This window comes from Miscanthus floridulus, chromosome 1, assembly GCF_019320115.1.
Source record: "Miscanthus floridulus cultivar M001 chromosome 1, ASM1932011v1, whole genome shotgun sequence".
In the NCBI taxonomy this organism is placed as follows: Eukaryota; Viridiplantae; Streptophyta; class Magnoliopsida; order Poales; family Poaceae; genus Miscanthus; species Miscanthus floridulus.
The window spans coordinates 36,846,544-36,871,876 of record NC_089580.1 but is presented as its reverse complement, the minus strand read 5'-3'; the positions used below and the strand labels follow the sequence as shown (position 1 = coordinate 36,871,876).

The following is a 25,333-nucleotide window of genomic DNA, read 5'->3' as shown; positions in this document are numbered from 1 at the left end:
GATACATGAGGGAGACAAAAGAAAGGAGGAGAAATAATTTTTGTCACTAACATGTGGATTCCACATATAAAGGGGTGAGTTTTCTCTCAATCTGCTAGAGCACATATTCTCTATTCTATACAATTTAGCTTTCTCAATCCCCTATACTAGATGTTAAGGGAAAGAAGAAAAGGGATGTGGTGGATATACTTTTCACGGTGTCTGATTCGTCGCATAATTGGTATATAACTACTACATGCATGTATTCTGGTCAAACGTGGACACACAAGTATGACAATTTTGGCCCCGTTCGGCTTACCCCATATTTCGCTTGTTCGGCTTCTTTTTTCAGCCAGAACAGTATTTTTCTCTCACAACAATTCAACCAGAACAGTGTTTTTCCGCCAGTTTCAGCTAAAATTCTACGGGGCCTTTGTCATAGCCACAATCTGAATCAAATCAAATGTTGCAAAGTTAAAGGCCTGATTCTTAGCTCTAGCTCCTTGATTCGCGGATGGGATGATTTTTGGTGGCTAGCTAAGTAGGTAAGAACTGATTCTGATGGGGATTGGAAGAGGGAGGAGTGAAGAGCAAAAACAAATATGGAGAAGTGGTTCTTGTCATATTTCGACTAGAATTTTTTTATGTTTGAATGAGGAGTGATTTTCACAGGAAGCTACTCTAAAGGGCTCAGCGAATGGCCGCAAAGTACTTCTTTGTTTTTTTAATAAACAGGCATGAATGCTAACTTTTGTCGTGAGAGGAGCTATAGTTGCACTTTTTTTTACCCCTTGGCGGGAGTGTTCCATATGTGTTTTTCATTATAAAAGGGTGCTCAGTCATATTCTCTTTAGATCTAACAATTTCTTGCATGATGCTCATGTTTAATCCAACAAGCTAAGTCCTGACCTACAGATTATTTAGGCATATACTTCTTCCATTCTAATTATAAGACGTTTTGTCTTTTTTAGATTCAATATATTTAGTTATGTACTTAGATATACATGTGTAGTGTGTACAGAGCATTGTTGTGGTACTCCCAAATGACCGTGAGACGTTTATTTATTTGATCGGATCGTTAATATCACCTATTACCTCTTAGGAGTTAGGAGGTATGAGGTAATATATGAAATATATTTATTTAATTTTTAAATTTGTAAAGTAGGATAAATAAGGAAAGTTTTAGATACAAGATTTTTTTTAGATTTGATCGATGCATGTGTGATTTAACAGATATGGTAAAAAAAATTATTTTGCAACTTTAAACTTCATGTATTTTGACTGCCATGTATTAATTTTGCATGTGATCTCATACACTTCATTTCACATACCATATTATTTAATTTACATGTATGATACACTACGTGAAAAACAGTTTGTAGCAACAGGACTTTTTTTTAGAGGCGGCTGGCATTGGAGCAGCCCCTACAGTGACGTGCTCGGACTCCAGCACAGCAACCGCCCCTACAAATGGCACAGTAGGGGCGGCTGGTAATACGAGCCGCCCCTACAAATACGTCGATTTGTAGGGGCGGCTGGTATGTAGAGTCGGCTATTACCAGTCGTCCCTACAAATCGATATATGAGAGGGTATGTGTACTTGCAGTTCCCAGTTAGCTACTACAGGACATAAAACACGCCAAACCCTATCTTCTATCTCACCCGCCCGTGGTCCGCCCATTTTTCTCCCGCCGCCGCCCAGAGGGGCTCCTCACCGCCCGCGCCGCTGCCGCCCAGAGGGGTTCCTCACTGCCCGCGCCGCTGCCGCGTCGAGGGGCCTCTCCCACACGGTCGCCGCCTCGATGGGCCTCCTGACGCCCACGTCGCCGCCTCCCCTAGGGCCCAATCCGGAAGGCACGCCACCACAGCACGTATGGTCTCTCCCAATCTGTACGAGTTGCTCCACTACCCTCTCTCTCTCTCTCCCACTTAACCTCCTCAGATCCGCGCCCCTCCCCCCCCCCCATGGCACGCGGTGGTGGTGGCAGAGGCGGCTTCGACGGCAGCCTTCCCCAAGGTCGGGCTTAGATGTGCATAAACCTGCAGTCGAAAGGCTTGTATTCCATTGTCTTCCCATGGTAATAAGGAGTCGTGTTCCATTATGCATTGGATCTAGCATTTTTTAGGGATATTGGATCTGGTATTTCACCCAATGCGAACAGGGTAACAATTGCAGGCTATCATTTTCTTTAAATTAATCATGTTTTGCTTTTGGATGCAGTGTAATTTTCGATGGTATTCCACCGGAAGGGCAGGAAGGCCTAGATTCAGTAATGTCTGCATCTTAGAGGTATGATATGTAGAAGTGAGTCTCTTGCTTTGCCTTTAATTGATTCTTTAGAATTGAATACACATGCATATCTCTATTTGTTGAAACAGAGATTGAGTGCTACTGCTAAATATTTTAGTCACCACAAGGAATTATTTCACTGTAACACTTATAAGAAGTATGTAGAGATTATGGAAATTCAAAAGAACAAAGTAACTATTAATGCCAAATTTCCTGTGTTTGGCCCCTGTATATTATCTTGACGCTCTTTTTGGTTTGCTAAAACTTTGGCAAAGACATATAGAGATTCATCCTGTAAGCATGCTACTACTTCTATTCTGCTAATAACCAAAGAAGAAAGAATTGCATGAAGAAACGTCCATATTATTCAATTATACGCCATTAATCTCACGTTGAGTTGCTAGCTGAGCAACCAATTGCTAAATTGGTTGTAGGATTCAATCAGGGGCTCACACTTGCAGAGTTTCTTTCTTTTCCGCACACTTAGTTCTAGGCAACAAATCTTGGTCAATCTTTTTTCTTCAAAGCACATGGAATCGACTAGGCAACCAGAGTAAGTGTTGTAGAAAAATCGCAAGGGTAATTATGTGTAAATATTTGCATCTATTATTTATGCAATATTATGGATGATGGGTTGCTACTACAATATGTTGATTTGAACTTACAACTTATTTTACTGATGATGGGCCTAAGTAGCTACGTCTGTCTAATTACTTTCTTATCCTGCAGCATATTGTTTGAGATACAAATGACTTGCATTGCATATTGATGCAGTAGACCAGGAATTGTGTATAACTTTAGATGAATTAGTTTGATAAACTAGTTGATATTTATTATTAGATCAATTGCCATTGCTGCTGCTACATTTTAATTATCATTTATGATTACTTTCTTGCACATGTGATGGTCAACTTGTGCTTGTGCTCAGCTAAAGCAGCAGCATGCATATGCATGGCTAGGAGTAGTTCCATCTCTGCTCAAAACATATTTTCAGTGATACACAGCAGCATGCCATTTCAGAATACTATCTTGTCGAGGCACTTTTTTGTTTACGTCACCACACAAACTAAGCTAGCTTATGAATTTGTGTATTCTTAAACAGCCCCACTGATGGCAATAGGGTGGACAAAGGCTTCAAAAACTCTCACTACAATCAGTGTTGCTTGTGACCGTCTCGGTCCTGAGGGCTGCGGAGGAGGAGCGCGCCACATGCGTCTGTGCTGGACTCGCTCGGGCATGCCCAAGCCAGCGCGTGAGCCTCGCAATCTGATCTCGCCCCTCTCCGCTCTTACTAGATCTATTGCTCTTTATGCTAGATCTATCGTGTTCCTCTTCTGTTCCATGTAATCGTTTACTCTATGCTCTCTATCTGTTCATCTCTACTGATGATTAAGATGATTAATCTGTTTCTGATTTCAATCTGTATAGGAGACGCAGTGGCTTCTCATGGAACCAGGTTTGTGACTAGTGTTATCTGCAAAAAAGTGTTTACATGATTGCTTGGTAGCTGCAGCTATAGTAGTACTTCGATGTCTTACTACTCTTATCAGTTGGCTCTTGAACTACGAGAAACAAAAGTAGTTGCTCCTTTTGTAGGATTTACAGATGGTGCTCACACTAGCACTAGCGTTGTTAAAAGATAATCAAATAAGATGAAAAAAGTCATTTGTAATCACTTCCTCATAATATGATATGATTCCTAAATATCTTATCCTTTTTACTGAAAGCCTATACACAACAGTGTAAGAAATTTAATGTTTTTGCCCATGTGTAGATACTAGAAAATTGGAACCAGCATCTTCTGAAGGAAAAGTTCAGGACAAAAAGAAAACGGATTACTCTACCTAAGGTGAAGATGCCACTTTTTTGTGCAACTGCTTTTTTTCTTATTCCTGTTACCAATCTTAAGATAGCACAAGATCTTAACAAGTTAAGGTAGTATCTGATCAATTTAAACAATGAAAGAAAGGAATGAAAAATGAATGACTTGCAAAAATATCTGTACCAACATATCTTTATCTTAGAAGTATAAGACTTGAAGTGAAATGAAAGGAGTTCGAAGTAAAATAATGGGCCAATGTCGCCACACTGACAATGTCTCTTGGTGGGTTTTACAAGTAGTTGTCTCTTGCTACATTCAATTCCTCTGAATTTCTTTCCATTTTCCATTATTCCAAATACATTCTGTAGTAGCTAACTGGGAACTGCAAATACACATACCATCTCATGTTTACAAAATCTCCAACAACACTCTACCATATGGCTACCTTACAACTTCGAGTAAGTTTAACTCTATACTTAAAGCTTTATTCGATATATTTTATTCGATGCAAAAGAGATTATCTAGTTCTATGATTAAATTCATGCATCAATCATTGAATTTGTATAGGCGTCGATGTCGGGAGGAGCATGGCATGGGTCTTTGATTGTATATTTAATGATGGATTGTATATATTCTTATGAATTAGACTTGTAATGGTAGTTTATATAATGCTTTTGTGTTTGTGGTCAAATTTGAATTATATATATATATATATATATTTGAATTGTAAATTTAAATTTTTTTTGCGGAAAAATATACTGTAGGGACGGTTGTAGACTAAACCGCCCCTACAAGCAGGTATTATAGGGGGGGCTGGTGTTACCAGCCGCCTCTATAAATTGATTTATATCAGCCGCCCCTACAAATCGATTTGTAAGGACGGTCTGAGAACTGTGCCTACAAATACATAATTTGTAGAGACGGTTTAGTAGGAACGGCTGTCAAAACCGTTGCTACAAATCTCCATGAGCCGTCCCTACAAATACTATATGGCGTAGTGATAGCATGTGATTCTGTGTTGCCGTATGAACGTGTAGCTTGTGTGTTTATATACGTGTTAAGTGAGTGTCCGGAAATGTGGATGTGTGTTAGCATGTGTAGACATGTTAGGTGGATGTTGTATGTGTTGTATTCTTTAGCCACACTAGCTACTTGATAAGGAGCTATGCTGACGATGCACGTCCTGCTGTATATGTTGGCTGCCCACACTTTCTTAGAGCCAGCTGCAGTGTGGCAGAAAAAAGTGAAAAACAATGCCTGGAAAGGAGAGTGTGTGTGTGTCCAAGCATCGTTTTTCAACACTACACAACCGATGCTTCATTATCAAAATCAAGCATCGAGGAATATATAGGCATCGATACCCAATCTTTCAATCCCATTGCTCAAGCCTCGTGTTATTGCTGTATATGTATGCATATATGGTTGTTTTCATACATCAACAATTGAGAAAATAAACTACAAACATCGGAAACCAGCTATTGCCATGGATAGCTCCTCCTCGCCAAGTTTCACAGACATTCTCAACTCCTCAAACATCAATTCATATCCATAAGATATAAACACATAGCAACACCCTAATTTTCTTCCACACTATTATCAGATGAACTACCCCACACACCACCACTACCACACATTTTCATCCCCGCACGTGTGGATACCATGGAGACGCTGCTACTGTTGCTACGGTGTTAATTGGCAATGAACGTGAGGAGCATGGGCAACGTGTCGTTGATGGTGGTACATGAGGACGCACGACAACTTCCACTACATCGACGCACTCTTCTTCCACTGAGCTGAGCGATCCATGATCCTCTACTCGCATGTTATCTTGGGTGAACGTGGAAGATGTGCTAGCGTAGCGATCCCGTTTTCCTACACCTTTTTTAGATCTAAAATAGCAATAGTTTTTTCCTCGGTAGTTGTGAGGCTTCGTTTCTATCATCCTCTATGAGGCTTCATTTCAATTTTGGATTTCTGTCCTTGATGCTTAAACGAGATCAATTTCGATGAGATTTTAATGTGTTTTGACAATATAGCCACCTACTATAAAGCCGAAGAAAATTTCAGGCGACGAAACAGTGCCCCCGTAGCAGATAGTACCTGAGGGTATAGAAGGGAGAGGCATCTCCGGACACACAACCGGTGGGCCAGGACCATACGAGAAGAGGGGCGGAGGAGATCTAAAATAATAAGAGTTTTGGTTATTATGTGTTTTCTTAACAATTATAGGCTAGTTTTATTCGAACAAGATAGGTGCAGTCACTAGTTCATGAGGGAAGATGGGCACTTCTGGATGTGCACCTGTCAGTTTCTAGTGTTCATTGGACAATCTGCACAAGAGCACTCAGTTCTCCTACTTCGCACACACCGGGAGTTTATGCTAAAGATACTCAGACATGTCTGCTCTGACGCTTCAGAACATCTATCAAACCCCTATGCCAAGACAATGGCCAATCAGTGAGAGGCTTCGAAAAGAAGATGGATCTCAACTCGTTTTTGTTTAATGCGTGTGATATCATTCAATCTGATTCTATACAGTACCGACTGACCTGATAATGAGGAGAGCTTCTTGGAAGAGATACTTGACTACATTCGATTGTATTTCAATGAAACTATTAGGTAATAACCATTATTACAATTGATATCTTTATTACAATCATTGTCTTTTAATGTTGTGATGTATATTGTTTGTTTGCCTTACCGAGCACACTACAAAATATAATCTAGGAGGTAATAAGTCACTTAACTTTTTGTTAGGTAGATATGATGAAAACCTGCAACACTAGCTTATGAGGCGACACTAGCGTATCAGACACCACCGAGAAGACCTGCAACAACACCTCAGACAGGACTAGGAAACTAATCACCAAATGTTTTCTATTGTGATGCGAATCTTGAATTATGCATTTAAGTATGAATTCAACAACAATATTTGTACTATGTGTCATGTTCAAGGTCTCTAATTTCTATACTCAGGGGCGGAGCTCTCAGTATGGCAAGATATGGGACTCGTCATACCTTATTTTTCCAATGATTCTTTAATTTAAATTACCGTTTACAATAAATGTGTTGGTTGTTGATCAAACATGAGAGATGCAAGTGGTGAGAAAGAGAGAGAGCCAAATGAGTGAGGGGTCAACCCTCTCTCTCCACCTTCCTTGTCTCCCCCTTTTATAGGGAAGGTGGAAGGGGAGGTTTTCATTATTTTCCCTGGTGGGTTTGTATTTTACAATAGAGCCTCTAGGGGCTACAAATGGGACCTAAACCTTATCCAAAAAGTCTGTAAGCTATGTAATTGTGCCCTAAAACAACAATGAGATCCTTGACATATAGTACACCCCAATAGTAGCCCCTCGGCTATTTAGTTTTGATCAAAAGTACAAGACCCAATGTCCCAATTATAACTCAGTCCTGACTTGCAGCTCTCGTCTATACAGAGACAATGTCTGTGGATGATTTTGTCATTAGCTAGTCTTCGGTGTCAACCTTCGCTCGAACCTCCATGATCCTGTCCCTGGTAGATCCCTTGAAACCTCCTCTCATAATTGAACCTTCGCCGAAGACATTGATGTAGTCGGTAGGCAAAGTAATCAACGTAGGCAAGGTAGTTGTAGATGATTACGACATGTCTTCAAGCTTTCACTCACGGGCGCCAAGCAAATCTTTTGTCTTCAAGCAGATTGCTCCAATGCGCTCCTCGCCTGCCCCTCTTGGTTTGTGCTTGTGAGAAATTCTTTCACTTGCTTGAGGTAAATGACGTAGGTGTGGTTGATGTCGCGGAAGTCTAGATGGGGATCCCCCCACTCCAATTGACGTCGAAGGCGAAGTCAAAGATGCTAATGGCAATCCCTCCACTCCAAAATGTTGGCGAAGGTGTAATCGAAGATGTTGATGGCGACCCCCCACTCTAAATCGATGAAGGCGGTGTTGCTTACGCCGAAGTTGATAGCGAAGACCTTGCGAAAATGATGATAAAGGCGTAGCCGATGATGTCGAAGTTGGAGTCGAAGCCCCTTGCTGAAACATTGGTGAATACATTGCCAAGAAGCTTAATCGGATGGATGTATTTGTACACTAAAAATAGGCTAGGCGCAATTATTCCATGGTTCAATTCATGTCTTGATGCATCCAATGCTTGGTCTGTTCATGGCCCCATCTTGTTCATTGTTGAGTCCGAGGCAAAAGAGCCCGGCCTAGGCAGCCTTATTCGTTTTGGTGGGAATTGAGGAGGTTTGAAAGGGATTGAGTGAGATTAAATCGACAACAAGTCAAAATCTCTCTCAACCCCTTTCCAATCCCCTGAGAGAGAGGACTAATCGAACAAGGCCTGAGGACGCAACCAACAACAACAATACCAAGACGCAACCAACAGCAATGACATCAAGATGCAAGCACAAATTTTATGACAGATCATCACTTTGTTCAAGTGCCCACCCCATCTTGTGCAATACACCAAGGAACTTGGACATTAATGATAACATAAAGAAATTTTGATGAACAATTCAATGCTACGTAGACAATCTAAAGTTATTGCTATAAGAGATTCAAGTAGGGGCCGTGCCCCCCCCTCAAGCACAGTGAAAATTTTTAATACCCTAATTCAATTTCATATCACAAAAAATATTATTTCACCTAATTTTTATGATAACATTGTGTCTTTTTTGTTACGAATACTAAATATATGTGTATAAACATTGAAAAGCTATTAAGACATACACTTTTTGTATATATTTATCATGTTTACAAGGTGTCATCGTATTGTCGGGCCCCCTTAACCAAAAGTTATGGTTCCGCCACTAGCGCCATCGACTTCGCCTATGCCAGCACTTCGGCTTGAGGGGCTTTACAATCTACTTTGGCGTCATCAACTCCGCCTTTACGTACACTTTGGGTCGAGGGGCTCATCGTCAATATGAGCATCTTTGATTTTGCCTTCACAATCAATTTGGAGTGGGGGGATCGCCTACATCATCAGCTACAACATCCACACCTACGTCATCTACTTCAAGTACTTGAAGAATCTATCACAAACACCAATTGTTTAGCCGAACTATCAACGTAACCTACATATATACTTAATTCCATCACCAAACATAGGTTTAGGGGTTTAAACTAATAAATTCCACGAGTTTTGGTGAATCTATATTTTCAATAGGGTTTATCTAGAAAACCATCAAGGTGGACCTATTCGTTAAAGCAAATCATGTTTATCCGCAACGTAAAGTACTTGGGAAGGATCTAGAACACACCAGAAGACAATCCATCAAAACAGACCTCGAATGGCTGACATGTGGGGCTAGCCGACCGCACCTGCAGGCCAGCCAGCCTATGGGTCTCGCTGGTCAGTCTCCGCTTCGACGTCAATTCTTCCACCGCCATTGAGGATCAATCTACGTCGTTGCTCAACGTCGGTTCAAATAGAGGGACGAGATAGAGCCATGATATGCATTTATGGGCTCAATTCAGAATTTGGCCCATAGAGGCCCATGTGCATTTTAATGAGATATGGTAGAAAGTTTAATGCCAATGAGGCTACTCAGAGGGGGAGGGTGCTAGGTGCCCCTCATAAATAGCAGCCCCTACCCCCTCTCTGGAGCCATCCTAAAACCCTAATTCATATGCTCCTTGTCAGGATCAAACCCTAATTCATATTTACTAGTCTTATAAATAATAGTGAGATGGAGAGTAAGGTGAGAGTTTGGAGGAGGTGCCGGCCTATCGGTGCTCTCTCTACGGCTTGTACATTGGTGGATCCAAGTTCTACTCGAGCTTTCTTCTGAGAGTCCTCCGGTAGTCAACTTTTGATTCAAGTAAGCATCTTATTTATATTATTCATTAGGTTTGTGAATCTTTTGAGTGCTTTATTCCTGTTCTAGAGGGAGTAAAGTATTAATCATAAGTGTTAAAGTGATGCTTAGACTTAGGTTAATCGTGGATGCACCCTGCATTCCACATCAGTGATAGCTCGCGAGGGTGACTCTTATAGCCTCGTTGAATCCTTTGTAGTCCACCTCCCGTTGTAGGCCAAGTAAGACCCGGTTACTATGGAAAGCATTCTCTGCTGGTGTCTTTTCTTAAGTGATGTCCTAGTTGAATAGTAAAAGATATAGCTTATCGAAGTCAGAACTAGAGAACCTTAGTTATCCTCTCTACGCTCCTGTTTATCCTAACCTTGTTGCTACCCCTAGTTAAGTTAGATCATAGTTAGTCTCACACGTTTTCCTGTGGATACGATACTTGGAATACTTTCAGGTGAAAGCTATAGCAGTATCCGTACGCTTGCGAATTTATCTGTGTGCATTAATAAATACCAACACCAGCGCCAAATTCAGTCTGGTGCTCCTGTTGCTGACCCATTGCCGCTAGACTTCGGCCGCCGATAGGACTCACCACTGCCAGAATCTGCCCGCTTAGAGCACCCACCGCCGTCAGACTCCAGCCGCTCAGAACACTCACTGTTGTCAAACTCCGGCCGCTCAGAGCACCTGTCCTGCTAGACTACGACAGTTTAGAGGACCTATCGTTTGTTTTTTTAAGTTATATGCATGAGTGCTTGAGCAGATAAATTGGATTTGTTGGAGCAGTTGTATGTGTTCGTGTGCAACAACATTACATGGTATGTCATTTTAGTCAAACTTCCTTCTTAACAAAAATGAAAAAAATGATTAGCACATACTTTCCATACTTTCATTGTAGAAGCACCAGTTTTGGCAGCAACACCAGCACCAGCAGCACTAGCTTATTATGAGGCGGCACCAACTTATGTGGACACAACTTATGAGGCGCCACTAGGAGAGGACCAACAACAGCACTAGCTTATGAGACGCCACCGGGAGGGCTAGCAGCACCAGCTCAGATAGGACAAAAAAACTAATAGCCACATGCTTTCTATTGTGATGCAAATCTTGAATTTTACATTTAAGTATGAACTCAAGAATAATATTTGTATTACCAACTCAAATAGGACCAGAAATCTTGACTGCTACACCAGCAGCACTAGCTTATGAGGCGGCACCAAGGCTCTGATGCCCGGGTCAGCCAGCAAGAGGTTGCAGTAGCACTTTGCAGTTCACGAAATTGATCCTCTCTTCTTTCTCTTAAAAAACTTGCGTACTCAACTATTATCTCTCATTAGGTATTATACGATGATGTACAATTAGTCCATGATCGTTCAGACTTCTTAAGGCAGCGTGCACTCACCACAGATTAAAGGCAATCAGCGCAGTGCCCACAAGGTATAGTAAACAATTAGACATGTAGCACTCCTGTGTAGGTGTTGTGTGATCAAATAGTCATTGCTAATAACTAACATCATGCAGTCCAATTTACCAAATGACCGTGTAATTTTTAAAATTGTTTGCTAAATTTGTAAATGGTTTGTATATATGAAAAATCTGATTTGGCATAACCCTTAGATAAAATCCTCCACGACAGGCCCTCAACTGTAACGCCTCATCAGGTAAGCCCAACAGCTCCTACCTGCTACAGACCTAGAGTTAACCTATTTATTTTATTTTTTGGTTGTTGATACTTGGATGATTAATTAGTTAGTTAGTTTGGTTGTTAATTTATAAGCACATTAAGTATAATTTATCTAAAGATGGATGGATACAAAAGGAAGAGGTGTATATTGTATTTTTGTAGGCACGAGGCAAGATCTGCGTGTGCCCCCAACAAGTGGACGTCTAGAAATTTTTCATTTTATTTAACATCTTACTTATGTGACATCTTTGGTTTAGACTTTATTTGCTTGTTCTGTGGATGATGTAGTTGTACTCTAAAAATAGGCCAGGTGCAATTATTCCATGGTTCAGTTCATGTCGATGCATCCAATGCTTGGTCTGTTGATGGCCCCATCTTGTTCATTGTTTTGGCCGAGGCAGAAGAGCCCGGCCTAGGCAGCCTTATTCGTTTTGGTGGGAATTGAGGAGGGTCGAAAGGAATTGAGTAAGATTAATAAATCGATAACAAGTCAAAATCTCTCTCAACTCCCTTCCGATGCCTGAGAGAGAGAGAGAGAGAGAGAGAGAGAGGACTAATTGAACAAGGCTTGAGGACTCGACCAACAACAATAACATCAAGATGCAACCAACAGCATGACATCAAGATGCAAGCCCAAATTTTATGACAGGTCACTTTGTTCAAGTGCCCACCCCGTCTTGCGCAATACACCAAGGAACTTGGACATTAATGATAACATAAAGAAATTTTGATGTACAATTCTACGCTACGCAGTCTGAAGTTACTGCTATCATTGGACCTCCTTAACTTCCTTAACTCCGTGTTTGAGTTGTAATCAGCCTGTTCGCTTGGTCGTATTTGGCTTATAAGCCATGACTTATCAGCCAACGAACATTATTTTTCTCTCACACCAAACCAGCCAACAGTACTTTCAGCCATGACTTATAAGCCAAACAAGCCCAAACGAACAGGGCGAATATACAAATGACTGGCGGGTGCACATTGAGGCCCCAATCCAATCATTGTTGCTTTAGTTGGTTTCGGTTGTTAGCTTATTATTGGTTTTACAGTAATCGCTATCGTTGCTACGCCCCTATGGGTTTGCTGTTGGTTCACTCACTGATGTATGGGTGAACTATCTGGTTCGACTTTCAAGTCCATGATGGCCCACAACGCTACCGAAAAGAATAGAAAAAGCATCCTACTCTTTCATGCACATTGCCTAATCTGGGCTTTTTCTTCTTTTCAATATATAAAAAAAATCAGTAGCTCGTTTAAACAACAACAATAATCACAGCTAAAACCAATTTCATCTGTTGGTATCCTTTTTGCTGAGCTTCTGACATATATGGCCTTATTAACAATGAACGTCGTCAGAATGCTAAATCCTGAAAACCATGAGATAGAAGGGAGTTCAGCATCAAGTACAACATGCCAGTGTTCATTCTTCCCTCCTGAATCCCCAAATTCTCTTTTTCTGAGCCTTATCCTCAAGCAACCTGAAATAAAAGGAAATTTGAGATGAATGTTTAAGGTTTTAAATCCTGACAAGTGTTTGTTGTTATGTAGAAACCCTTCCTTTTAGTATATTTAATAACCTTATGAGACACTCTCTTGAGTGTCTTTCTCAAAACACAGGACATGTTTTAGTAACTAGTTTGACTAATGAGGATAATAGCTTATCGAGGATTTGAGGTGACAGATTAATTTTACGTGTGAAAGAGATATTGCCAGAAATAGATGCAGCTCAAGCTCAAGTGCGCAATAATTTGGCCAAATAGTGTATTTCACAAAGGAACAAACATGTTTCCTGTCTCAGAGACAGACATTGGAAAGTGAAGCTGCAAAACCCATGGAGGAGTAATATACTATTACTAGTATAGGGCGTGCGCCATCGCGCGCGTAGGCGGGCACAAGAAAGATTTCAAATATAGAGAATATATAGACTGCAATATAAGTAATAAGGTAGGTAGATATACATCGAGGATGTGTATAGGTTTATATTACATCAGCTGTGGGGTGAAAAGAACTCACAAAAGAAGGTATTCAATCTAGATTTAGAATTGTGTTTGGCAGTAAATATGCGCAAAGAAGGTGCCTCCGCATAGTTTGAAATCCACGATCATGCTCAGAGCTGAGTCTTACAAAGGAAGAAACTCATGCATGTAGCGATGTAGCATGGAACAAATCTGTGTTATATAAGTACAAAGTACCGATATAGATGCAATAATAGAGCTGCACCTGAGTGGCTGAGTAAGAACACAGATGGCTAAAAACAGGGACTATATAGCATAGTCTATGACACCTGCATAAAAACAAAGACTTCCTATTAGATAGTGTTGGACCTATATTGTACCAGAAGAAAACCACATATGGCCAAAACTGAAGTGGCTATGAAGAATATAGGTTTTTTTCTATCTTCCTTTGCATTGCAAGGACAAGGGTTCAGCAAGTAAAGGCATCCTATTTGTCTCAGGAAGAGCAGCTATATGTATAGATGGCCAACGGGCCGGCCCGGCCCCGTGCCCCGGGACGTGCCTCACAGGGCCACGGGCCTGGCCTTCGGCCCAGGCACGACCCTATGGTCCGATTTCCGTGCCGGGCCGGCCTGAGAAGCACGCCACGGCTAACGGGCCGTGCCAGCCCAAGGCCCACTGAGAGAGAGAGAGGTGTGGAAGGGCAGGCAGGGGCAGCTGTCGCGTGCGGCGTGCCCGAGGAGAGAGGGCGCCGCCAAAGGGAGGAGAAAGCGCCGCCACCGGATCTCCGCCGCCAGATCCACCTGTGCCGGGGAGGAGGATGCCGGATCCGCCGCCGGGGACGAGGTGGGGGCTGGATCTGCCGTCGGGGACGAGGTGGGGGCCGGATCCGCCGCCGGGGACGAGGTGGGGGCCGGATCCGCCGCCGGGGACGAGGTGGGGGCCGGATCTGCCGCGGGGGACGAGGTGGGGGTCGGATTCGCCGCCGGGGATGGGGTCCGGGCCAGATCCGCCGCGGGGGAGGAGGTGGGGGCGGATCCGCACCCCCACGCGCGCCGCCGAGCGAGACGGGCCGCGCTCGCCGCCGTGGTCGAGCCGCGCCGCCGTGGTTGGAGGGAGAGGGAGGAGGGGCGCCGCCATGGTGGGAGCGAGGAGGGTCGCCGGCGTGGTTGGAGGGAGAGGGAGGGCCACCGAGGGAGGGGGAGAGAGAGTGGGGGGAGGGAGAGACCGCGGGGGAGGGGACTGCATGGGCGAGCGGGGAGGGGGCACGGGGAGGCGGCAGGCCGGGCCGCTAGCGGGCCGGCTGCTCTGTAGCAGGCCATGCCGTGCCGGCCCACGTGCCTGGGGTAAGGCCCAGGCACGGCCTGCTCCTCCGGGCCGGGCCAGCCTGGGCCCGCTAGCCTCCGTGTCGGGCTGTGCTTGGGCCGGGCCAAAAAAACGGGCTGCGGGCCAGGCCGACGGGCTAGGGCTGCATGGCCAAATACACCTGCATCTGGCAAAAAAACTAATTGGTTGGAGCCAAATTATTTATATGCAAATACAAAATGTTTGGGCTCCAGACTCTGCACAATAAGCAAAATCCAACCAAGAATGAAGCATGGCGTGGCTGCATGTTATCAAAAATAGCTTATTAGCTCATTTGTACTAGTCCATTGATCTGCCACTGCATCCACCTAAACCACTCTAGTCCATCTGCTCAGAAATATTTTTCACTGAAATGCACCGGGCGTCCTTTACCTAGATTCTCAACTAGTCCCTCAACAAACTCTCAAACTGAGGATTTGTGCCCTTAAATCTTTTTTAGTAGTTTGCCCCGAATGACAAATCCATGTCCATAATTCAATAGAGTGGATATGTTGTTTTGTCCCTGACTGTCTTTCCATAATATGACAGAGCTGCGGTTGATTTAAAAAAGAAGGCACACTCTGATAACCTCGAACAAAGTAAAGCGATGGAGAAAAATATGATTGCTGTGGCTAGTGAGATTGAGAGGCTTCGAGGAGAGCTTGCAAATGCTTAAAAAGGGGCCACCGCTGTCAACCCAGCAGCAGCTGTTGGTAACTCTGGTACCATACTGAATCTGCTGAGTATATTGTCACTTTCCTTTAAGTAGAATTTATGTATTTTGGGAGAATGGCTTAGGCAGTTAGCATAATGACCATCATTCATTGCAGGCTGTTAAACACAAAACTAATTGCTTTCAGCAGCTTAGATCATCTTTGTAGTTGCAGCTAGTTTTGTGAAATCTGTACAAATTCCAATGAGTTTTTCCTGTTCTTTATAGCTCCAAAAAAGCTTTCGGATAATTTTAATATCCTGAAGTGCTGTAGAAACTTGTAAGTGTATTTGAAAGCCCGACATGACACTAAATATAGAGCCATTTGTCCCTTGAGCTTACTAGGTCATCTAAAATGCTAGCTCTTGGGAACAATGGTGAAGAAGGGTGGGCGGACTAGGTTCACGTAGGAATCAAAGAAACCGTTTGGTAATAGTAGCACCAGGCTACTATATTATATGAGAGGTGGTTGCTTGAGTGGGCCTTGGGTTCTGTTCAGAAGATAATCCCTACATCTTCTGGCGTCTTTAAATAGGGCAGCTTTAGCATATTAAGAAACCAGGTGAAGAAGCCATCCATTTAGCTCCCACCTTCTCTTAGCCTGGATTATTTAGTTGGATCTAGGTCTAACTTCAATTGCATTAACTTTCTTGTGTAATTGTTCTGAACTACTATTCTTTTTTATTTTTGTGTAATCCTATCTCAGGGTATGCTGCGGCTTATGGCAATTCTGAGCCAACATATACTGGAATGTATGGCAATCCTGATGCGACATATACTGCACAGGCTTATCCTGATGCTTATAGCACTAATCAGGTTTGTTTATTACTTGCTTTATGATTGTTCTCTTATTTGCTTTTAATTTGACTACAGCAATTGTTCTTGGATGCATCTAAAAGTTGTAGTCTATTGAGTCACACTAATGAAAATAAAAATATGATTCCAGAATTAATTTCTTATTTCTGTTATTTGAACCTCAGTTATTTATTTTGCATGATTAATGATCAACCCTTCATCTCTTCTTTCTTCTCTTCTAGTATGTTGTTTCCCATTCTGAATAAGCTGAACATCCCTTCTTCCTAAACGTAGGTGCCATTGTGTTTCAGATAATGGAACAACCGAGCTTTTGACGTTAATATTTTTTGCCAAAAAGAGTCATAGATTTTTATTTACAATTTTTAATTGCCTTTTAAAATCATCTTTAAAATAAGTACTACACAAGACAACAAGCAGCTCAGCCTGAATCTGATGTTGACATATCTGTGTTCTAAATTACAGGCTCACATGCACACCGGCGCCAATTCTCATTACATGAGTCAACCTGTTTCCTATGGACAATACGAGAGCCAGCACACCAATGTTCAAAGATGACTGCCATCACAAGATAGCTTTGACTTGCCTGCCATCTCATCTCATCTCATTGTAAAAGGATAGTCGCAGAATCCACCAAATTAAGCATGTTAGAGAAATCCATTGCATTGAAGTGCTGGAAGTCCTCATGTTAATGTTTTTTTCTTTGCTGGCTAATTTGTTCCAAAATCTATGGGTCGAATTTTGGAGCAAAAATCTTTCTCCCTTCTCCATGTACTACCCTGATGATTCGTCAGTTAGTTATGCAAATTGGTGGTGTTATTCAGGGACGGTGATGCCTCTAGCCATTTGTGTACATATAAATGAAGCTGGTTGCCGTTAATTTATGCATGCAAATGCGATCATCTATATGCTCGCCAAGATCTAAGCTTTGCTGCTGTTCGGCGGTTGACTGCGAGACTTGAAATTTTGCTGAGAAGGCCATATTATCTGTCTGTTATGCATTTATGCTCAGAATGAAGAAATGATCATACACCTCTTCGCTTCAGTCTGGTGTTAAACCATTCTCTTGCAGATGATTCTAAAAGTAGAGTGCCAGCATCTGCAATTGCTTTGCCTCTGTTTTTAGTAGTTCTTTTCTCTATATAGCACGAGAGCATGTAGCTGCAAGAAAGAATAAAAAAAACAAAGCTTGTAAGGCTCGAAAACTAATTTCACGCCTAACCGATCCATTGCGTCCCGCGGTCTGGCTGTTTCGTCTCGGTCCGGGCCTCTTTCTTTCGAAACGGATCTCGGCCAGAACTTTAAAGGCCCACATGCTTCACCATGTCTCGGTAGTCCACGACCACGAGAACTCAGCGGCAGAGCGCAGAACGCGTTCGCTCGGTCCGAGCGTTTAGCACCACCTCGCCAGCGGAAGGCACACGCGCCGCGAGCTCGCTCTATAAGACGAGCGCCCCGTGCGACGTTGTTCCATACTTACCTGGACGGGGTCGACGGGCGATCATGAAGGCCCGTGGCCTAGGCCAGTGGCCCTCATTGCACTTGGAGGGTGCGCTGGCTTACCATCTCCCCAAGTGGGAGAGTGGACGTCATAATTTGTGGTAGAGGGGGTACGTGTTCGCGCGGCCCCCGCCAAATCTAATAAATATAATTTTTGTCCTTTTAGTAAAAGTGCGGTTGTGTTCTCTTAATAGGTTCTTGATGGTTTCGTTGAGGTTGTTTTTTTCGTTTAGATCCTCGCACTTTCAATTTTATGTTGCTTACATGTGGAAAAAGTCCCCAAAAAATTGAGGATTATCCCAAAAAAAAGTATTTCACAACTGTGTATAACTTATGAGAACTGTTTCCGTTTTTTGTTTTAGCATAGTTATAAGAGGAACGTCCCTTTCAAAAAAAAGGCGTTCGAGTACAAGAGAATTATTGTTTTTCTGAAAGTCTGAAGTCTTTATTGTTGCACCTTAATATTCCCTCCGTTTCTTAATATAAGCCATATAGTTTTTAGCACTAATATTAACGCACGGCTTGGGGAAGGATGTGAGATCGAGGAAAAAAAGCAAAATCAGACCATCTTCTCTCTCCCAATCAGATTGCTTCCTAAATCTAAATGATTGGTTGGGGCATGTGCTATGTACGGTGGGAAGGTTTCCAAACTAATCGGCGTGGGAGCTGATACGTACCTATATTTTGGAATTTTCTTTAGAAATCTATATGGCTTATATTAAGGAACGGAGGGAGTAATACATTTGGTGTTCCCCTTAGATTGTCTGAGCGGATGATATCTCTGAAAATTTGAAAACATAAAGGGGGATTGGCCAACGAGGTTGCCAAGGACGAGGAGAAAGGGACCAGAACTAACTATATGAACTAGTTAGTCTGTATTTACTTCTGATGAGTGCTATAGTAATTTGAGTTGATTTGTTTTTAGGCCATGGGTGTAATGCACAAAATTGATAGTCGATATTAACTTGATCGCAAAGATGCTTGACTTTTTTTTGAAGAGACAAATGTGCTTAAGTTTCCCTCCTTTCAAAAGACTTGTCGGCACACGGAACACAAAAATATGAGTAAGATCATGGGAATCTTGACATAACGAGTTCTCTTACTCCCTTTGTTCCTTTGTTCTTAGAAGAATGTACTTTTATAGTTTGGACAAAGTAAAAAATTGTTGAATTCGATAAATTTTGTAGAGTAGTACCAACATTTATGTATTCAATTCGAATAGATCTGTGAAATACGTTCAATGGTTAATGTAAATTGTAATGTTTTTATATTAATTAACTTGACCAAACTTGACACTCTGATTGACTTAACTTTTTGAGATTTGATTGACTTAACTTCGAAGTTATTTTAAATCCACAACACGCCATCCTCCGCTGCATCGCAGCCGTCCAGCACGACTGCCACACACGATCCGAGCATCCAGATGCCCAGGGGGAACGTGTCAGCGTGTCACGTCCGCGCGCCCGCCGCCCACCTAAACATAACCGGCCCGGTCGCCATCCATACCATCGAACGACTCGAACCCACAAGCACCCCACCCAACCCAAACCCAGCCGCGCTTCTTCTCACCTGGAAAGGGACCTATATGTTTAGTAGTAATTTTATGGAGTCCTGGAGCAACATGTGTGTAATATCTAAAAAGTTCAGAGGTTGTATGCATATATTTTTAATCTTAATTATAGAAGACATATGTTTGAACAATGAATCGAAAATTAGATAGGAGTGGCACACGAATATGCTAAAATCGGGAGGTTGCCATGGCAATTTGTAGTGATCGATGCAAGGTTACCTTTTCTTCTCTGTTACCCTCGTTCTGTCTATTGCTCCTGCTGCACGTTGGAGGTTCAGTTGCTGGTGGTTGTCCCTGCACGTGTAGGTCTGATATTATGTTTGAATATGTGATTTATGAGCGGTCAGCACCAACGGAATATTAACCCAGGAGCATAAATATGACCGGGAATGGTACAAGGCACAAAAAAGAACGCAGGTTGCAAAAGCTCTGTAACAGGAAAACAGGTATCAAACCAATCCACTCCTGTGAACGAATGGCACAGGGAAATACGAATCAAAACAGGAAAACAGACGTTGTTAGAGAAGAAGCAAATTTAATACAACAGTCTTTGCTATAAAGGAAAATGCGAAAGTAGAGGTTGTAGACATCAGAACAACCCTGTCCATAGGTAGATAAGTAGAAAAATCAAGGTAATCCCCATTCTGAACTGTCCATTGTTGATGGTCATTTGACCCTAGCGGTGTACATACATATTATGTGTCCATCATTTACATTACGTGTGTGACATCGGGGAATAGAACTTTTCTTTTCTAATAAAAACAAATACTTGTACCTATATATTATCAAAGGGAATGTGACTGTGAGTGATAGGTGGTGTCGGGTCCATAAACCCGGGGTCATCATGGACCTGCTTCCTAGCAAAAAGCTCGGCCCAGCAGACGATGTTGCGAATGACGCGTAACTCCTAGGCCAGCCCAAAAACCTAATGATAGGCCAGAAGGGTGATCCAGTCTCCGACCGGAAGGCCTGGCCAAGGAGGAACGACGCTCGCTTCCGACTCCGGCCCGCCTCTCTGACCGGAAGGCCTGGCTGAGGAGGAACGGCGCGCGTGTCCGACTCCGGCCCGCCTCTCCGACCAGAAGACCTGCCCAAGAGGAACGACGCTCGCTTACGACTTTGACCCGCCTCTCCGGCCGAAAGGCCTAGCCTAAGGGGAACGACGCTCGCTTTCAACTCCGGTCCACCTCTCTGACCGGAAGGCCTAGCAAAGGAGAGGACGACGCTCTCTTCCAACTTCGACCCGCTTCTCCGATCGAGAATACACCGAACCTTTGCTTATAGCTCTTCTCCGACCAGGAGGCCGGAGCCAACTGGGGAACGACCGACCAGGGACGCCTGCTCGGTGAGGACCTAGGAAACAGACAAGCAAGTAAGGTAGGGCGCTCCAGTCAACCGCAATACCAAGGACCATACCCTACACACCTATAGGACAGTACTGTCAGTTCATGTCAAAAGGGTATTTTATGACCTTCTAGACATGTCCTAACACCAACAGTGTTGTGGGCGCCAAAATTTGCCATACTAGAAGAACAGCCATCAACAGTATTGTGGGCGTCGACAAACCGTCTTGTACCTGACGACGTGGGCAACAAGACTAGGTAGCACACACACTCTCTTTCTCTCACACTCTCCCTCTTGTAAAGCCGTCCCCTTCATCTATAAAAGGGGATGTGCTCTCTCAAAAAGGAGGACGATTCAAACAACTGACTCCGATTCTCTCTGCTTGGCTCTAGAACTCTAAGCCAGACGGAGCATACATTCGAACACTTAGCGCACGTCGGAGCTCCCGTCACTCTTGGACCTTCGGTCCAGAGTTCGACCGGACCTCTGATACCCCCATCTTACTCCCTCTCGCTTGTAACCCCACAGCAAACTTTGAGCTCCTGGGCTCAGGAATAAAGTTACCGACCGACTCGAACTGGACGTAGGGCATGTTGCCTGAACCAGTATAAATCCTGTGTCGTTGAGTGCTAGGCCACATCTGATCACAACGTACGACAAAACTACAAATATTTACGTGTTGGTCACTTTTCGCACTGACAGATGGCCTTGACATCCTAATGGCAAAGGTCCAATACCTATTTAACTTGATCATATAAATCTGAGAGATTTGGCATAGCCTAAAAGTATACTCGACTATTGAACAGAAACTATCAGATGCATGAACTCTAGGTATCTTCGGTCCACCTTTGAAGCGGCTGTTGAAGGTTAGTTCATACTAAAATGATGCCTTCTCAAGGAGATCACACTTTGACACTATATGACCATCATGTAATGTCAAAAAGAAGAGAGCAAAACACCTTAGACATAATCGCTAAGGTATTGGTGTCCCCACTTGATTTTGTACTTGTTTGAATTTGTCAACTTGCTAGTTTAAGTGAAGCTTCAACCTCTTAGTGAACAATGCAATAGCATCGATAACCATGTAGAAGGCATAGGCACACCTATAGTTGTTATCAGTAGCTACTGATTTTTTTTGCTAGCATAGGAAAACTGGCATCAAAATGGTTATTTCACTCGTCATTCATTAGTGTCACTCTACAAAGCTCATGAAATCAAAGTACGTTGACCAGCAAAATAAATGTGAAACTTTGAGTCCTATAGTTAAAAATTGCATATTGATACTTAGTAACTGAGCAAATTTCTCTGCCTGTAGTTGTTATCAGTAGCTACTGATTTTGTTTTGCTAGCATAGGAAAACTGGCATCAAAATGGTTATTTCGGTCATCATTCATTAGTGTCACTCTACAAAGCTCATGAAATCGAAGCACGCTGACCAGCAAAATAAATGTGAAACTTTGAGTCCTATAGTTAAAAATTGCATATTGATACTTACTAACTAAGCAATTTTCTCCATTTCCTAATTAACTCCAAACACTTGTGACAAATATTATTGTACGTATGAAAATGATTAGTGATGTCGAGTGCTGAAGCCAAAACTTAAACAGGTTCGATTGAAGTGGAGGCATTATCTTTTTCTAGGTAATGAGATTAGAACGTCGAAAGTGAAAAATGGCAGGCATGATACACATAACAAAATGCTTTATCTATGTCTGAATGAGGTATACTACTGGAGCACGGACCAAGATTTAAAGCTTCATTATTTGAGCATACTATTTCACTCTAGGTAGGTTAAAGAAATAAGATCATCATGGTCAACCTAAATCATTTTATCAGACCTAGCTGGTGCTGGAATGAAAGAATTCAATATTATTGTTTGAGCATGAGCTAACCTGAATTTGACTCAGTTTCGTTGGACAAAGCAGGTCCTACTATGGTCAATGACAATGATGGATCACCTCACCCGAATTACCATCTAGAAAAAACTATAGTCTACCTATCAGCATGCAAAGAAATGAAACAAGGCCAAATCTAAACCACTATCTTGCTCGTCATTACTTAGGCAGTATAGCAGTCAAGTAATGGATATCAAAATTATATGTGTACTGTGCTTTAAGGCGTATAAGAGCATACCGGAAAATGCCAACAATTAATGACCATAAGTTGTGAAGTGTAATTATGTGGCACACATACCAAATTGCTTTATGTATGTCTAAATGAGGTATACTACTGGAGCATAGAGCCAAATCTGAAGCTTCATTATTTGAGCGCCCTTTATCATTTTACTCCGCCTATGGTGGGGCGCCTTTGGTGTTCCGACATAGCAGGTCCCAAGCCCTAGTAAAGAAGGGTTGTGTTAGGCGTAGTGAGCCAATGTTAAAACTTAGCCACTTTAATGGAGATGAAACCCAAAAGAATCCTATTGGGGCGTAACCCTCTTAGCGACGCGCCATGTCAGAACCTAGGTATGGTGTTAAATGAGCAAGGGCCAGGTCATCACCCCCATGACACGCCGTGTTGCGATCTGGACACGGTGCCAAGTAAGCAAGGATCGGGTCGTCGCATCCTTAGTGGCGCGCCACATCGGCGCCCGGGTGTGGTGCAAAATGAGCAAGGGTCTTCACACCTACCTCGATGGGTGCGAAGGGTAAGGAAGCTAGTAGAGCCAACTAGAATCCGTTTAGGTAGCTGGAATATAGGGTCCCTTATAGGTAAGTTAAGAGAGTTAGTGGACACAGCGGTTAGGAGGCTTGTAAATATCTTATGCGTCCAAGAGACTAAATAGAAGGGGCAGAATGCGAAGGAGGTGTACAATACTAGCTTCAAGCTCTGGTACATAGGGACAACTTCAAATAAAAGTGGAGTAGGAGTTTTGATTGATAAGAGCCTCATGGATGGTGTGGTGGAGGTGAGAAGGCAAGGGGATAGGATCATCTTAGTGATATGGTCTTAAACATAATTAGTGCGTATGCCCCCGAGTAGGCCATGATGAGAGTGCTAAGCGGCTTTTCTAGAAAGACTTAGATCATTTGGTTAGAGCTATCCCTAGTAGCGAGAAGCTCTTTATAGGAGGTGATCTTAATGGCCATGTAGGTACATCAAGTGCAGGTTTCAAGGCAGTTCATGGTGGTTTCGGATATGCTAGTAGGAACTAGGAGGGAGAGGAAGTCTTAGACTTTGCCATAGCTTTTGATCTGATGATAGCTAACACTTTCTTCCATAAGAGAGTCCCATTTAGTGACCTTTAGTAGCAGCCAGTACTTTAGTCAAATCGACTTTGTCCTTACAAGGAGGGATAAATGAACATGCATGGACTACAAGGTGATACCTGGAGAATGTGTGGTCGCTCAACACAAGCTGGTGGTGGCTGACTTCTGCTTTCTGGTGCAAGCTCGTGGGAACAAACAAGCTAGGGTTGCTAGAACGAAGTGGTGGAAATTAGAACGGGAGTGTGGGGGGTACGACCCCGGATAACCACGGCAGACCACATGGGATGCGCCCCTAGGGGTGGCCCAGCCCACAAGACGAAGCCTTGCGGGGCACGACGCTGCTCGGCACGTCTCGCAAGATACCAAAAAGATATCCTGAAGATACTACAAGATCTGTTAGGATACATGTGATTCCATGATTCCTGTAATCTGTTATTACTTTCCGGTTATCTCTTAGATCTAACCGACTTGTAACCCTACCCCCTAGACTATATAAGGCGGGCAGAGACCTCCTCCAAACACACGCAATATCATACGATAGCCAATATAATCTAACAAACTATAGGAGTAGGGTATTACGTCATGCTGATGACCTAAACCTATCTAACTCGTGTGTCTCTGTTGTCTTCTTGTTCTCGATTACACGCATCTCTGCCGATCAATCTACCTTTATGGGATACCCCTCAGAGGACTACCGATGATATTCCATCGACAGTTGGCGCGCCAGGTAGGGGTGTGTGTGTTGTTTCCATGTCGAACAAGACAGTATGTTTTGTAGGCTCTTCGTCCCTTCCATAGGCCGACTAGATCTTCATGGTCGGATCGATCTCATGGATCATTAATGCTGACGGAGTCAGAGAGCTTATCGAGATGGTGCTGGTCAATACTGCACCGACCACCCCAACACCTACAACTATAGATCCGATCTCAGAACTACCTCCGAGGTCGCTTTCATCGACAATTCGCCACCCGCTCCCCCGCTACCCAAGGAGGCAAATCAACAACGATAATCTGATCGCATCCATCGATCAGGTTGGCCAGAAGCTCACTGATTGCCTCCCCATCGTAGAATCGGCTCTGACCACTCTGGTCTAGCGCCGACCACCCTCCGATTCAGATCCATCGGAGGTGGATTAGGAAACTCTAGGGGTTACAACCCTACCCTTTGGGCTCACTAGTGTTACCACCGCCTATCAAGATGCCCTAAGGGGCAAATTCACCGACCAGGTTGAAGATATCCATCCTCTCACCAACCAGATCGCCAACCAGCTCCCGCCGGCCGTCAACATGCTACACATCGGCCGACGCCCCAG

The 25,333-nt window shown here is 43.1% G+C and overlaps 1 long non-coding RNA gene and 1 other non-coding gene across 2 annotated transcripts; both read left to right on the top strand.

The window, feature by feature from the left end:
- The first annotated feature begins 15,424 nt into the window (after nt 1-15,424).
- On the top strand, nt 15,425-17,305 carry LOC136479199 (uncharacterized). The gene is made up of 3 exons (XR_010764593.1): nt 15,425-15,594; nt 16,291-16,400; nt 16,863-17,305. It is a non-coding gene; the product is annotated as an uncharacterized lncRNA (long non-coding RNA).
- Nucleotides 17,306-17,869: 564 nt separating this feature from the next.
- On the top strand, nt 17,870-18,030 carry LOC136512590 (U1 spliceosomal RNA). The gene has a single exon (XR_010773158.1). It is a non-coding gene; the product is annotated as a U1 spliceosomal RNA (small nuclear RNA).
- Nucleotides 18,031-25,333: the final 7,303 nt, after the last annotated feature.